Source organism: Arachis duranensis, chromosome 2 (assembly GCF_000817695.3).
Source record: "Arachis duranensis cultivar V14167 chromosome 2, aradu.V14167.gnm2.J7QH, whole genome shotgun sequence".
Lineage (NCBI taxonomy): Eukaryota > Viridiplantae > Streptophyta > Magnoliopsida > Fabales > Fabaceae > Arachis > Arachis duranensis.
The window spans coordinates 64,393,881-64,411,107 of NC_029773.3; the positions used below are offsets into that span (position 1 = coordinate 64,393,881).

At 36.1% G+C, this 17,227-nt stretch overlaps 1 long non-coding RNA gene across 1 annotated transcript; it reads left to right on the forward strand.

Moving 5' to 3' along the window:
* Positions 1-838: 838 nt before the first annotated feature.
* On the forward strand, positions 839-1,724 carry LOC107472111 (uncharacterized). The gene is made up of 3 exons (XR_001588688.3): positions 839-943; positions 1,011-1,112; positions 1,187-1,724. It is a non-coding gene; the product is annotated as an uncharacterized LOC107472111 (long non-coding RNA).
* The last annotated feature ends 15,503 nt before the right edge of the window (positions 1,725-17,227 follow it).

Consider the following 17,227-nt stretch of genomic DNA (forward strand, 5'->3'; position numbering starts at 1 on the left):
GGACGACCCAGTGCACTTGCTGGTTAGTTGTGCGGATTACAAATTCGTGCACCAGGGTTCAATTGAATAAAAGTAAAGTAGCGAGGGATATTATTATCACTATTTTGTCGCAAGTGTTTAATATATAATTAGCGAGAAACAGCTCACACACGATCGTCGGTAAATAAATTTTGTGTGAAAAGGGTAATTAGTGAGAAACAATATTCCTAGCTAATCCGTCACAAAGACTTGAAATGCATTTTGCGAGGGACAATTTTGTAGCTAATTTGTCACCAAAATTTTTATTTTTAGCGAGCAACTAGTTTCTCGCTAATTTGTCGCATAATATTGTAAAATTCAAAATTAGGATAGCGATAGAAAATAGTCGTCGCTAACTCGTCGCAACAAATAAATCATTTAGCTAGGGAAGTGTTCCTTGCTAATTAGTCGCTAAAGTGGAAATAAGGATATTGAGCGCCTAGGACCTAAGTAGTGAGAAATTTACGACCGTTTAACAACTGACATACTTCGTTCGCTGATTTCAAGTCGCTGATTAGCGGGCGAAATACATTTGTCGCTAAGTTGTCGCAAGTTTAATTTAGCGAGCGACTTGGCAACTGTAATCTTGTTGCAAAGCAGAAGCTATATCCTAACTACTTTGTAGCAAATTGCTCGCTAATCTCGTTGAAAATCCGTCAAAGAGTTATAACAACTCCAAAGCCAATCGTAAAAAGTTTTAGAAGTAACTTGTCGCAATTGAGTCACAAATAAAAAGCTTATTTAGTGAGGAAATAGTGACCGTTTAACAACGGATAGACTTTACTTGTTTATTTCATGTTGTTATTAATTAGATTCAAAGTGGCAAAACAAGTCTGTGGCCGGTCAAAAAAATAGGGCTGCTATGCCTGCTCATAAACTACACACTGAAGGGTTTATCAGTTTTGGCGAACACAAGAGAAGAAAGGTATAAAGAAAAATATTGTCTATAACAAATAATTTATGATAGTATATTCTAATAAATGTTGTTACAGGAAGCTAAGTTGAAGCATCGTGTGTCTTTCCTTGAAGTATATGATGATGTTCATAAGAAAAAAAGTGGAGAATATGTTTCTGAAGTATCCAAGGAAATTATTGTAAGTGTCTTTAATTTTGTAGTATAATTTAGTTTTAGTTTTCTTAATAATATGTCCTTATTTTTCTGATGTAGGACTTATATTGAGAGGCAATATCACAAAAATATGGAGAAGATTTAATAGATCAACCTAAAGTTGATCCTGACGTGTGGACAGAAGTTGCAGGAACCAACAAGAAAGGACGAGTTCATGGGTTAGGCCGCAGTCTGGATATTGGTATTCATGATCATAGAGATGTTCCATTACCTGAAGATACAGGTGTTTCTACAGTCAAGTCAGTTTCACAAACAGACATCACTGAGGCCATTAAAGAAGCATTGCCTAGTGCTATAAATGCAGTGTTGCCTAGTGTTGTAAATGAAGGTATATAGAGTAATTTACTGTCTCTCCTTTCTAAGATTCCAGGATTCTACCAAGAGAAGAACCATTAGAGTAATTTTGTTGGGAATAATATTTGGTTAGGTGGCTTATGTTAATGCAATTTGTTAGGCTTAGCTTATTATCGTAGTTTATTTGTTTGATAGATAATTGATTAGGCAATTTGTTTCATTTTCAGTTTTTATAGAAGTTGGCTTACTTTTATTGGTAGTTTACTTAGTTGATAAATAATTATTTGGATTGATTTTTATAGTTATTGATATTGTTAGATTTATCTTGTTTTGGTATTTTATTTGTGAAGTATATGCATTAGACTTTTATTTTAATAAATATGTTGGGTTCGATTTTTTTTAAACATGTATAATTTTTATGAACTAATTTTATTTTTATGCATTATAATCTTTCATTTTAATCAATAAAATAAAAAAATAATATGATGTTTATTTTAGTATAACAAAAAAATTGGAATTCTAACTGATATTCTGGTAAAATTAGCGACATACTCACTATTGATGATGGTGACAAATTAAAGACTCTATTGCGACTAAAACAATTGTGAGATACCTATCGATTTGTTACTATTTTAAAAGGAATTTGCGATGACATTTTGTGATAATATTGCAACTATTTGACTACATATTATTTCTTAGCAAATTAGCGACTATTTCATAACTCTACCTTATCATTTCGAATAGCTTTGGTTTAGCGACAGAATTTCTACAAATTTGATTAAGGATTTTCAAAGATTAGCTATAGATTTGCTACACAATGTGACAGATTTGCGACCATATTAGCGGACAACTTGCGACGAGTTAGGTTCGAAAAAATTTCTCGCCAATTAGCGTCAACCAAACATTCCATTTTGTCTACGCAGTTAGCATGCATTTAGCGATGAGTCTGCTGCAGTAGAGTTTATCGCTAATTAGCGACTACCGTTTAGTCCATTTCTTCTACGGAATTAGCTTTTACTTTAGTGATTGATTTGTGACTATTTATTCGGTAGCTAAAAAACTTTCTGATGAATTAGCGACTGTTGTGTTTGCGTCACTGATCTGCGACTTGTAATTAGCAAGGAAACCATTAGTTGCTAGGCGGTAGCTAATCCGTCACAATTTATATTTTGCATCAGATTAGCAATGATTTTACGACTCTTTTTGTATTAGCTAATCGGCCATATTCTTGTAGTGTATGTTTTCAAGAGAACGGGATAGATGAATAGAATAGTTCCGCAAAAGCACACTCAAAGACAGGCGAGCCTTCATTAGCTGACTTGGGAATGAAAGAACTTCGCACTAACCTATCATTCCTACTCTTATGAAGGCGACAGACCTATGTGTCTTTTGAAGCTCATCTTTTTGCGTCAAACGAAGATCATTTACGTTCTAAAAAAAACTTTGAATTATATGTAATAATATCTTTGGCTTCATAAGTCTTCATAGCACCAAACGTTAGTCATAAACCTACTAAATCATTAGGCAGAGGCTGAAATAATCCGTTGGAAGTATTATTGCATTTAGTGTAACGAAACAAGTTGCAGTATTTTTTTTGTTAATTTTAGTGGATAGTTGACATGCTAACAGGGATGAAATTTTTTTATAAAAATTTGTCAGTTTATAACAACAACAACAACAACAACAACAACAACAACTACAAAATCTTGTCCCAAAGCTGGGGTCGGCTACATGGATCAAACGACGCCATTGAGTTCTATTATGTATCATGTCTACAGAAGGACCGTTTACCTGTAGATTTTATTTGACCACCTCATGGATGGTCTTCCTAGGTCTTCCTATGCCTTTCATCCCTTGTCCATCTTTCATCTCATCCACTGATGTGGGATTATCGTTAGTCTAGAATTTATCAATGAAAAACCGCGTTGCAAGTATAGTTCCAAACCGACAAACAACCTTCAATCAAAGTTTAATTTTGGTTGTCACAAGTTCAACCCAAAAAATTAACCGAGAGTATTGCTCACGGTTCATTCTTTCTAGGAATTATAATCGAGTGCTCAATTATTGGTTATGAGATCAAGTGGGTTGATGATTGGAAGGGGCAAGAAATTAAATGAAAAGAAATTTAAATGACAATAAAGTAAAGCAAACAACTAAAGATAACAAATACTAAAGAGAGACATTCATGGCAAGGATTGAGAATTAATGTTTTCTATCCTAGTCACTAATCATAATACAATAATTATCAAGAGAGTTAATCATATTTCATTATCTCCAACATCGGGAGAAAGTCAAATAAGCCTAGTTAATCTCAATCCATAAGTAATGTTAATGGAAACAAGATTAACTAATCACTTTAGATCACCAATCTAAATTGGGTATTAATGACTCAAGATCACCTAATTTCTCTTTCCAAGCCAAGAATGCACAAAATCTACTCTAAACCTAGGCCAAACATTTTATCAAACACTTGGTATGCATAAAAGGGAAAACATATTAAATTGCAAGAATAATAAAATCTACTACTACCAAATGTAAGAAGATAACAATAATAACTCAAGCAAGCAAGAAAGAACATAAAACATCAAATTGCATTAAATGAAATTAAAAGTGACAAGAGTGTTCAAAACTAAAGAGTAGCTCAAAAGAGAAATTAACAAGAGAAAACAAGAGAATTAAACTACTAGAGCATGAAAATGTAAAGAGAACTACACTAAAACAAGAAATAAAATCTGAAATTAAAGAGAAAATTAACCTAAAAACTCTAATTCTAGAGAGAAGAGGGAGCTTCTCTCTCTAGAAAACTACCCTAAGACATGGTTCCACACTACACTAGTTGTTCTCTCCTTTGTTCCATCTTGAATTCTGTCTCTAATAGCTTCAGAAATGAGATAGATTGGGCTTCTGCAACCCCAAAAATCGCCCCCAGTGTGTTTCATTAATGAGATCACATGCTGCTTGTCACGCGTACACGTGGGCCACGTATACAGTGTCGACTGGAAGATTTCCTACTCACGCGTACATATGGGTCACGTATACGCGTCGCCTGACAGATTTCCTTCTCACGCGTATGCATGGGCCACGTATCCGCGTCACCATAAATTATGCAAATCCTCATTTCTTCATGAATTTTCTCCTCTTTGCATGCTTTTCTCTTCACTTCTTCCAACTAATCTTTGCCTTATAAACCTGAAATCACTCAACAAACATATCAAGGCATCGAATGGAATTAAAGTAAATTAAATTTAGCTATTTTAAGGCCTAAAAAGCATGTTTTCACTCTTAAGCACTGACGAGAGGACTTTTGCCGGTAAAGAATTTCACAAAAATAATCACGTTGTAAGTATAGTTTCTAAACCAGCAAAGAATCCTTTCGTACAAAAGTTTGGTTGTCACAAGTAACAAAACCCAATAAAATTTATAACCGAAGTATTTAAACCTCGGGTCGTCTCTCAAGGAATTACAGGGAAGTATGATTTATTATTGGTTATGGAAAAAGGTATATTTTTGGGTTTTTGAAATAGGGAACAAGGAAATAAATTAACAATAAAGTAAATTAATTATTATGAAAACCATTGCAGGGTATAAGAACTGAAAATAAAAGAAAAGACTAGCTTTAGAGGGATCCAAATCAATAAGCAAATTCCAATTTTCAATCAACGGCTGAGTTTGATAACTCAAGTGTCACCAATTACTCAACCAAAGCAAAGGGAGAAAAATCCAAATTATTTATATCATAAATAAATGAAAGCAATCATAAATCTGAAATACCTCAAATTATATTAAATATAAAATCAAATCTTAACATGAGAATCCATAAATCAAAGTAATAGAATAAATAAAAATAGAAGAGAAACCAAAGTAAAGGAAAATTGAACTTGGAATGAAGAAGAAGTAAACCTAACCTAAGGGAAATCCTAAATCCTAAAAACTAAGAGAGAGGAGAGAACCTCTCTCTCTAGAAAAACTACATCTAAAACTAGAATTGTGAATAATGAATGTTGTCCCCCGATGAATGGATACATTTCTCCATTTTATAGCATCTAATCTATGTGTTCTGTGCCAAAAATTGGGTCAAAAACAGCCCAGAGATCGCCCTCAGCAATTTCTGATACGTCCAGCATGCGACAAAGTCACGCGTGGATTGAGTTTTCTCCAGGTCACACATGTGAGTGATCCACGCATGCGCGTCACCTATCTTCAGAGAAAATATGGAAAATTATATATTGTTGTGAAGCCCCAGATGTTAGCTTTCCAATGCAACTAGAATCGATTGATTTGGATCTCTGTAGCTCAAGTTATGGTCGATTTAGTACCAAGAGGTCAGGCTGGACAGCTTTAGCAGTTCCTTTAGTTTCTTGTATTCCTTCCACTTTTGCATGCTTCCTTTCCATTCTCTAAGCCATTCCTGCCCTGTAATCTCTAAAAATACTTAACACACATATCAAAGCATTGAATGGTAATAAGAGAGGATTAAACATAGCAAAATTAAGGTCAAAGAAGCATGTTTTCAATCATAGCACAAAATCAGGAAGGAAAATGTAAAACAAGCGAATTGTATGAATAAGTATGAGAATAATGGATAAAATCCACTTGATTAAGCACAGGATAAACCTTAAAAATGGGGTTTATCAACCTCCCCACACTTAAACATTAGCATGTCCTCATGCTAAGCTCAAGAGAACTAAAAGAGTGAAGAGGAATGGTAGTGAGTATGAAATGCAATCTATCTATGTGATTGCAACTACATGCAAAATATTTCTACCTACTTGGTGAAAAGTAAATAAACCTTTCAAGAACAAATATGAACCGGATTTGACTAATTCAAATCATAAAAATGAAGTACAAATAGGCTTGCAGAAGAAAATAGCTCATGAAAGCCGGGAACAAAGAATCGAGCATCGAACCCTCACTGGAAGTGTATGCACTCTAATCGCTCAGGTGTTTAAGGTTCGATTCTCTCAATTCTCTACTAATCTTGCTTTCTAAGGCTTTCTCTTCATCTAACAATCAACAAAAATTTAATGCACAAATACACATATCAAGAGGTCTTTTAAGGGTTATAATGGGGTTAGGGTCAAGATAGGATTGTATTTGGTCAAGTGGACTGAAATTCAAATCCTTGATTAACCTAAAATCTAACTTAACTTAAGACAATCCATGTAATCAGAATGCAGTATCTAACTTCCCATTAACTAAGTTTACCATATATTTATGCATCCCAAATTTAAGTACAACTCATATGCATTGATATCATTACTTAACTTGGGGCATTTTGTCCCCTTTTATTGTTATTATTTTTTTTTCTTTTCTTTTCTTTTTCTCTCTCTTTTTTTTCTTCATTTTTTTCTATATATATATATATATATATATATATATATATTCTTTTCTTTTGTTTTTTTCAATGCATATGATTAAAGTATTGAATGCAATAATATGAGCTCAACCATTGTTTTGTACATTTTCACAATAATATACAACATACCCAATTCTCAAACCAAATATTGGCAAACCCAATTTTCCCACACTTAAATCATGAACAGTCTCACTAGTCTAAGCTAACTAAGGATTCAAATTAAGGACATTATTGTTTTTCTCTTAGAGTTAATGATGTGCCAAAATAAAGAACAAATGGGATAAAATAGGCTCAAATTGGTTTGCAAAAGATAATGAAAGGGTAAGGCCATATGGGTATGTAAGCTCAGTGAAACAAAGGCCTCAATCATATAAGTGCATGCATGCATCAAACAATGAAAATATAGAATTAAGCAAGACAAAGATCACAATTTTAGAGAGAATAACACACACCAAAAATAAATATTGGTTGATAGAATGCAACCAATTCAAATAGGCTCAAAATCTCACAGGTTTTGTGTGTTTGAGCTCTAAACCATTGATAAACTACTATTTCATGGTTTATCTTGTGCTCAATTGAGTGGATTTTATCAACTCTTTACCCACTTATTCATACTATTTGCATGGTTTTACATTTGCCTTCCTAATTATGTGCTTTGATTGAAAACATGCTTCTTTGGCCTTAAGTTCCCTATGTTTAATCCTCTCTTATTACCATTAGATGCCTTGATATGTGTGTTAAGTGATTTCAGGGATTGCAGGGCAGGAATGGTATAGAGGATGGAAAGGAAGCATGCAAAAGTGGAAGGAATACAAGAAGTTGAAGGAATTGCAAAACTGTCCAGCCTGACCTCTTTGCACTCAAATGGTTATAACTTTTGCTACAAAGGTCCAAATTACGCGGTTCCAATTGCGTTGGAAAGCTAATGTCCGGGGCTTCGATTTGATATATAATATGCCATAGTTGCCCTGACGCTAGGCGATGCGACCGTGTGCTCCATGCGGCCGCGTCGCAGTGACGAAAAACCAACGTGGCAGATTTCTTCTCCAGCGATTTCTGGGCTGTTTCTGACCCAGGTTTCGGCCCAGAGAACACATATTAGAGGCTATAAAGTGGGAGAATGTTGTTGCCCAATTGGCTTATGAACTTTTCATGTTAGGATTATATATTATTGAGATGTTTTTAGATTTATGATTTCAATTTCTTATCCTTTTGGTCTTGGTTAAGAAATCAGTAACTCAGGAGTTATCTTAGCTTAACATAATTGATAACTGTTATCTTTGCTAATTGAACTGAACTTCAATAATCCCAACCTTTTCTTAGGAAATAAATAGGATTCGAAGGTCAAACTAATTAGTCCCTTGACTTTCCTTTGCTTTAGCAAAGGTTAACTAAGTGGAATTAAGATTCAACTTTCATTATTATTAATAAGAATAACTAAGTCTGGACTTCCAATTTCTTGTACCTTGCCAAAGGTTTATTTTATAGTTATTATTATTTTATTTTACTTGTCATTCAACTAACCTTTTACCTTAATCTAAAACCCCAAAACACACTTTTTCATAACCAATAATAAGAGCATACCTTCCTGCAATTCCTTGAGAAGACGACCCGAGGTTTAAATACTCGGTTATCAATTTTAAGGGGTTTGTTACTTGTGACAACCAAAACGTTTGTAAGAAAAGATTCTTGTTGGTTTAGAAGCTATACTTGCAACGGGAATTTATTCTGAATTCTAGACCATGCAAAAATCTTTTCTTCAAAATGGCGCCGTTGCCGAAGAATTGCAAACGTGCCTTATTATTGGTTATTGTAAATATTTTTCAAAAAAAATTTTCCTTTTTTGTTAGTTTTTGTTTTTATTTTCTCTCACTACTATGAACTCTCACCCCTTTGGCTATGAGTCTGGTTACAATTATGTTGTAGGTAGAGGATATTACAATAAGAACATGCACCATGGTTGGAACAATCAAAGATGGGAGGAGCCACAAGGATTTGATCAACCCTCATGGCAACAACCACCTCCAATGGACTATCAACAACCATTATGTGATGCATATCAAGGCAATGGCTATGGTGAGCACTCTTTTGACTACCAACAAGACCCACTATATGCCTATGAACCCCCTCCGCCTCAATATAATTTTGAACTACCATACTCACAAGCTCCTTTCCACCAAACACCTCCGTATGACCCTAATCCATATCCACCATACCAACCACCTTATGAGTCAAATGAACCATACATAGAACCACCACCTCAATATACACCATCTCCTTATCATTATCAAAATGAACCCTCCTATCCACCCCAAACCTCTATGGAGAAAGTATTTGCCGATTTAAACTCTACTATACAAGCTCTGGTCACCCAAATCGGACCATCGAATACCTTCAACAATCAACCCTCAAGCTCTAGTGCACTTCCTTTTCAACCATATAATGATCCGCCCATTCCATCACCACCCATCCCATCACCACCATCCATGGAAGAGCACCCACATCCATCAATCCAAGAGCAAGATGACCCCAGTTATGCTATTGAAATGGAACAAGAGTCAAGGGATCGTCTCAAGGAAACAGAAGATCAATTTCATGTAACCCTTCATCAATTGGAGCAAGCAATAAATCAATTACCTTCTAGGCGTTCGGACACTCAAGGAACCCCCATGGCTTCATGTGGAGAATCTAATGAAGAACATAGCATGAAGGAGACATTAGAAACTCTAGTGGACAGTAAGGAGCATGACTTTGTGCTGGAACAAGTGGAGGAAGCCATAATTGTTGAAGAGGAAGAAGCGGTTGCAGACTTAGGAGATGCAGAACCTCCATGGGAAATTCAAGTCATAAAGCCTCCTTCCAAGGTATTTGAATTTGATGTTGAGGAGGGTGTACAACCTCCAAGGCATGTCACAATAGAAGACTTGGAAAAGGTTAATCAATTGGAAGAAAGCTACCAAGAGGAAGAGGTTGAAATTGAAGAAGCTTGCAAAGAGGTGGAAGATGTCAAAGAAGAGCACAAGGGAGTGGAGCTTGCACGTTCATTAAAAACACCTCCCCCTAAGTTGCCATCATCCTTCACAACATTCAAGTGGGTAAAATTCATATCCCTTAGCTTTCTAATTCCACTTGAAAACGGGCTACTGGAGACGGATGGTCAACTTAGAGCTCTTTGTGGCATTAAGAGTAAGAAGAAGATGGTCAGTGGTAAGATCTGTCCTGCAAGGTTCATTATGGCTGGAAGCTCAAAATTTAAATGCAAAGGTTGGTATAGAGCTCAATTGAATGGGTCTAGGAAGTTGTTTGGACGCTTCAATGAGAATTCTAAAGCTAAACCACCCGGATGGAATCATGATAATCAACTTGAAGACGGGTGTAGAAACAAGATTTGGGATCCCGAAGGACATTGGATTTGCAAACATTGGTGGAGATTCCTGGATCAGTACAAGCATAAGCCACCATGACAAGGAGCTCGCCAAATGTCCAACTTAAGGACTTTAACTAAAAGTGCTAGGTGGGAGACAACCCACCATGGTATGATCGTCCCTTTTCAGTTTTAATTCTAGTATGTTTTGTTTGTTTTTGAATATTGATTGAACCTGGAATTTTTGCATAACATTCATTGCATTTTAGCATTGCATTCTGAAAAAAATAAAATAAAAAAATGCCACGCGACGCGACCGCATTAGCGACGCGTCTGCGTCGCAAGGAGATGGGAGAAAATAAAAACGAACAGAGAGTCACGCTGGAGCGTGGCTGGAGGTGTGCCAGTGGCACAAATTGACCCACGCGATCGCGTCACCGACGCGACCACGTCACATGGGAATAATGGCCTCCCACGCGACCGCATGACCCACGCGGCCGCGTGCCCTTATTTTCGACGTAAAAAGGGTGCACAACGAATTATTGTACGAGAGTGGCGCTGGATTGGTGCTGAACGCACAATTCTACCCACCACGCGTCCGTGTCATTCCCTTCTAAAGTCCACTCACGCGATCGCATGCCCCACGCGATCGCGTCACCCCAAATTTGGCAAATAAAATAATTCGAACAGAGAGTTGTGCAGGCGCGAGGCTGCACTCGCGCCAGAAGCATAACATGTGTCACGTGACCGCGTGACTGACGCGACCGCGTCGCGCCCCATGCGATCGCATCGCTTGCGCCCGCACAGCTTATCCTAATTTGCCAAATATCTTATCTTTTCTTCCCCAATCCTAATTTTTCCCTCCCTCCTTTCTTACTGACTTATTTCCCTTCTTATTCTTCTTATCTTTCATTTTATTTATTTGCATATTCCATTCATTGCATTTTGATTTAGTGTATATTCTTCCTTCTTTTCTAAATTCATTATTTTTCCTTTGGTGTTGAATTTTCTTATTTAACTGTTGCATCTTCTCTTGAATTATTTGGAATGCTTAGTGACTTGTTTTATTCTGGTCAGGTAATATTATTTATATCAATGCCAATCTTTTATACCTGTATCACTTTTGCATTGACTTGAATTTATATTATCTCTCCTTACCCACACTCTCTTCCCTCATTTTTTGAAAATTTTTACATTATTGATATGCCATGTGTCTCCACTATTTTCTCACTTGCATGTTGTAGCTACCATGTAATTGAGACCCCCATTATTTGGCATTAACCCACCCAGACTTTATTTATATTCTTATTTTTATTTCTGGGTTACTTTTTCTTCTTTTTCCTCTTCTTTCAGGATGGCCACCATAAAGGGAGAGGAAAAACTTCTTATTGGGGAGACAAACAAGTTCATCTGCTCAATCTTTAGAGAAAAGCATCAGTTGAAGCAACCCGTCCACCTGAGTTGGAGCAGCCCATCCACTTGTACATCTTAGCATGCACCGAGGACGGTGCAATCTTTAAGTGTGGGGAGGTCGATACCGATCTCCATGGGTTAGTTACTCTTCTATCTCAACACCAATGGTTTATTTTCCTTGTTAGTTATTGCATTTGCATGTTTGATTGCATATTTTACCACTTGGTTGAAGTAATGAATTTCTTTTCAAGATTTTATTTTATAATATTTCACTAATTTAAATTGAAAACTTTTTGTGTTAAATTTGTTTGAAGTTGTATTTGGAACATGGTTTTTAAGCCAAAGAACACACAACCTGTGAGATTTTGAGCTTATTTACATGGTTACATTATTTAACCATAAATATTTTATTCTTGTGTGTTTCCTCCTCTATGATTGTAATCTATATTTTTTTCCAATCTATATATCTATTATTTAGTGTATTTACATGCTTGCATATGATTGAGACTATTGTTTGATTTTAGCTCACTTATCCTAAATAAACCTACCCTTTAAATCACCATTGTCAGCCACTTTGAGCCTTTTAATCCCCATTTATTCTGTATTTTATCACATCACTAGCCTTAAGCAGAAAAATAAAAGTAATATCCCAATTGAATCTTTGGTTAGCTTAAGATAGAGATTGTGCATCAACTAAGTATGGGAAAAACTGTGAGAACATGGGTTAATAAGGGAATGTATCATGTCTCTAATTTATTTGAATATTGGGAATTTGGGAACCTACTCATGAAAAACCAAAATAGAAAAATAATGGAGAATCCATGTGCATTGATAAGTTATGTTTGCTTTTATGATTAAAAAAAAACAAAAAAAAGAGAAAAAAAGAAATATATATATATATATATATATAATATAAATAAATAAATAAGGGGACAAAATTACCCCAATGTTAAGTTAATAAAAAATCAATGCACATGTGATAAATTAAAAAGAAAAAGTTGATACAAGAGTATGTGATGTAAAAGTGAGAATTTTGGGTAGCTAGGCATGAACTAGAGTTATATAGAGTATATGTATGTTAGGTGAAAGCTTAGGATAATTAAAGATTCAATTTATAAAGCTCACTTGGCTATACATATATCCTTACCTTTACCTCAGTCCCATTACAACCTTGAAAAGACCTCATGATGTTTGCATTGGTACATTAAATATTTGTTGATTAGTTAGATGAAGAACAAGGTTTAGAAAGCATGACTAGAGAAGAGTAGAGTGAATAACCCTATACACTTGAGAGATTAGAGTGATATACATTTCCAGTGAGGGTTCAATGCTTGATTCTATGTTCCCTGCTTTCATGAGCTATCTTCTTACAAGTTTACTTGTCTTTTATTGTATAATTTGAATTAGTGAAATTTGATTTATGTTTGTCTTGGAGAACTTATTTATTTTTAACCAAGTAGGTAGAAGCATTTCACATTTAGTTGCATTCATATAGATAGGATTGCATTTCATACTTTCTACCATTCCTCTTCATCTTTATAGCTTCTCTTGAGCTTAGCATGAGGACATGCTAATGTTTAAGTGTGGGGAGGTTGATAAACCACTATTTCATGTTTTATCTTGTGCTCAATTGAGTGGATTTTATCAACTCTTTACCCACTTATTCATACTATTTGCATGGTTTTACATTTGCCTTCCTAATTATGTGCTTTGATTGAAAACATGTTTCTTTGGCCTTAAGTTTCCTATGTTTAATCCTCTCTTATTACCATTAGATGCCTTGATATGTGTGTTAAGTGATTTCAGAGATTACAGGGCAGGAATAGTTTAGAGGATGGAAAGGAAGCATGCAAAAGTGGAAGGAATACAAGAAGTTGAAGGAACTGTAAAGCTGTCCAGCCTGACCTCTTCGCACTCAAACGGTTATAACTTTTGCTACAGAGGTTCAAATGACACGGTTCCAATTGCGTTAGAAAGCTAAAGTTCGGGGCTTCGATTTGATATATAATATGTCATAGTTTCCCTGATGCTAGGCGACGCGACCGGGTGCTCCATGCGGCCTCGTCGCAGTGACGAAAAACCAGCGTGGCAGATTTCTTCTCCAGCGATTTCTGGGCTGTTTCTGACCCAGTTTTCGACCCAGAGAACACAGATTAGAGGCTATAAAGTGGGGGAATGCATCCATTCATAATTATGCTCTCATAATTCATAATTTTAGTTTTAGATGTAGTTTTTAGGGAGAGAGGTTCTCTCCTCTCTCTTAGGATTTAAGGTAGGATTTTTAGAAATTAGGATTTAATTTGACTCTTCATCAGGTTCAATATTTCCTTTACTTTAGATTTATCTCTTATTTTAGATACTATGCTTTTATTGGTATTTGATTTATGTTACCCAATTGGTTTGTGAACTTTTCATGTTAGGATTATATATTATTGAGATGTTTTTAGATTTATGATTTCAATTTCTTATCCTTTTGGTCTTGGTTAAGAAATCAGTAACTCAGGAGTTATCTTAGCTTAACATAATTGATAACTGTTATCTTTGCTAATTGAACTGAACTTCAATAATCCCAACCTTTTCTTAGGAAATAAATAGGATTCGAAGGTCAAACTAATTAGTCCCTTGACTTTCCTTTGCTTTAGCAAAGGTTAACTAAGTGGAATTAAGATTCAACTTTCATTATTATTGATAAGAATAACTAAGTCTGGACTTCCAATTTCTTGTACTTTGCCAAAGGTTTATTTTACAGTTATTATTATTTTATTTTACTTGTCATTCAACTAACCTTTTACCTTAATCCAAAATCCCAAAACACACTTTTTCATAACCAATAATAAGAACATACCTCCCTGCAATTCCTTGAGAAGACGACCCGAGGTTTAAATACTCGGTTATCAATTTTAAGGAGTTTATTACTTGTGACAACCAAAACGTTTGTAAGAAAGGATTCTTATTGGTTTAGAAGCTATACTTGCAACAGGAATTTATTCTGAATTCTAGACCACGCAAAAATCTTTTCCTCAACCATGTTCCAAAATAAAATTTCTTCAAACAAGTTCAACAAAAATTTTGATTCAAATTAGTGAAATGCTATAAAAAGTTTCTTGAAAAAGAAAATATTATTTCAACAAAGTGGTGGTAAAATATGAACAAAATCAAACAAATATGCAATCAAACATGCAAATGCAACAATGAACTACAAAAAAGTTAAACAATGGTGTTGAAAAGATGGTAACTAACCCATGGAAGTCGGTATCAACCTCTCCACACTTAAAGATTGCACCGTCCTCAGTGCATGCTGAGATGTGCAAGTGGATGGGTGGCTCCAACTGATGCTTTTCTCCAAAAAATGTGCAGATTGACTTGTCTGTCGTCCCATGTAAAAGGTTTCTGTTTTCCTTCCTCGGTGGCCATCCTGAAAGAAGAGGAAAAATAAGAAAAGTAACCCAAAAACAAAGATAGGAAACAAATAAGATATGGTTGGGTTAATGCCAAATGATGAGAGTCTCAACTACATGGTAGCTACAACATGCAAGTTAGAAAACAGTATAAGCACATGGCATATCAATAGTGCAGACAATGCAACAAAGGGGAAGAGATAATGGGTAATGAAAGACAATATAAATTCATGTCAATGCAAAAGGAGTATAAGTATCATAAAAGAGTAGCATTGACTTAAATAATATTACCCAACAGTGTAAAATAAGTCACTAAGAACCAAAATTATACCAAAAAAAGATACAACAGTTGAATAAGAACATTTAACACCAATGGTAAAATAATAAACTTAGAAAAGAAAATAAAACATGCACAAGATGAAAATGCAATGAATGAAAGTATGATAATGTAATAAAGAAAATAGAATGAAAGAGAATAAGGATGAGAAGTTAAAGAGATGAAGAAAGTAAGAAAGAAATTAGGATTAGAAAAGAAAAGATAAGAAAAGTGGGCGGTGCAGGGTTCTGGTGATGTTGCGCGAACGACGCGCATGCGTGCTCCACGCGTCTGCGTGGGTTGCGCAGAGAGGGAGGTGACGCGTAAGCGTCGGTCACGCGTACGCGTGACCGTGTTTGTGCTACTCGCGTGAAGGTAGCCTCGCGCACACAAAACTTTTTGTTCACTCTAAGTTGTGACCCAACGTTGCATACGACTCGTGCGCGTCAGGCACGTGCACGCATGATTGCTCAGAAATTGAAAACGACGCGCATGCGTCAGGGACGCGTACGCGTGGGTGATTTTGTGCCTTTAACATAGTGCTAGCACCAGGCTATCACAACTTTCGGCCAATACACCTTTTACATCGATTTTTCAGAGCCAAGCATGCGCGTCATTGACGCGTACGCGTGAAATGCCAAAATCTCAAGTGGCGCGTACGCGTGGAGTACGAGTACGCGTGATGATGCTTGCGCGATTGGCACACTTTTTGCACTGCTCCCACACATCTTTCTGCCACTTTTTTTTATGAAATATGCATAATGCAGAATGCAGAATGCAGAATGCAGAATGCAGAATGCAGATGCTGATGCAGACGTTATGAGTGGACACCAATAAAAATAGAATAAAATAAGACTAAGGATAAAATTGAAAGATCATACCGTGGTGGGTTGTCTCCCACCTAGCACTTTTAGTTATTGTCCTTAAGTTGGACATTGGATGAGCTCCCTATTATGGTGGCTTATGCTTGATCTCGTCGAGGAATCTCCACCAATGTTTGTGCTTCCAGTAACATCCGGGGTCCCAAATTAGACGCATAAAGTCTTCAAGCAAGTTGAAGTAAGTGACAAGGCCCCGAAAGTGTTGGTGGCTAGAATGAATTCTGGAGTCCTAAACCTTAATCTTGCACCCGTCTTCTTGTTGATCATCATAATTGCATCCAGGTGGTAAACAATACAAATTCTCACTAAGGCATCCAAACATCTTCTTAGACCCATACAATTTAGTATTCTTCCAACCATGATAATTCAGCCGTGAGCTTCCTACCACAATGAACCTAGGATTGTGTTGCCAACCACTAACCATCTCCCTCTTACTTTTATAGCCACAAAGAGCTCTAAGTTGCTCATCCGTCTCAAGCAAAGCATATTTGATGAGCGGATAATTTGTATACTTTTTGGCATTGTTTTTAGTATGTTTTTAGTATGATATAGTTAGTTTTTAGTATATTTTTATTAGTTTTTAGTTAAAAATCACTTTTCTGGACTTTACTATGAGTTTGTGTGTTTTTCTGTGATTTCAGGTATTTTCTGGCTGAAATTGAGGGACCTGAGCAAAAATCTGATTCAGAGACCAAAAAGGACTGCAGATGCTGTTGGATTCTGACCTCCCTGCACTCGAAGTGGATTTTCTGGAGCTACAGAAGCCCAATTGGCGCGCTCTCAACGGCGTTGGAAAGTAGACATCCTGGGCTTTCCAACAATATATGATAATCCATACTTTGCCCAATATTTGATGGACCAAACCGGCGTTCAAAGTCACCTCAAGAAATCCCAGCGTTAAACGCTGGAACTGGCACCCAAATGGGAGTTAAACGCCCAAACTGGCACAAAAGCTGGCGTTTAACTCCAGAAAAAGTCTCTACACATGAAAGCTTCAATGCTCAGCCCAAGCACACACCAAGGGGGCCCGGAAGTGGATTTTTATGTCATTTACTCAT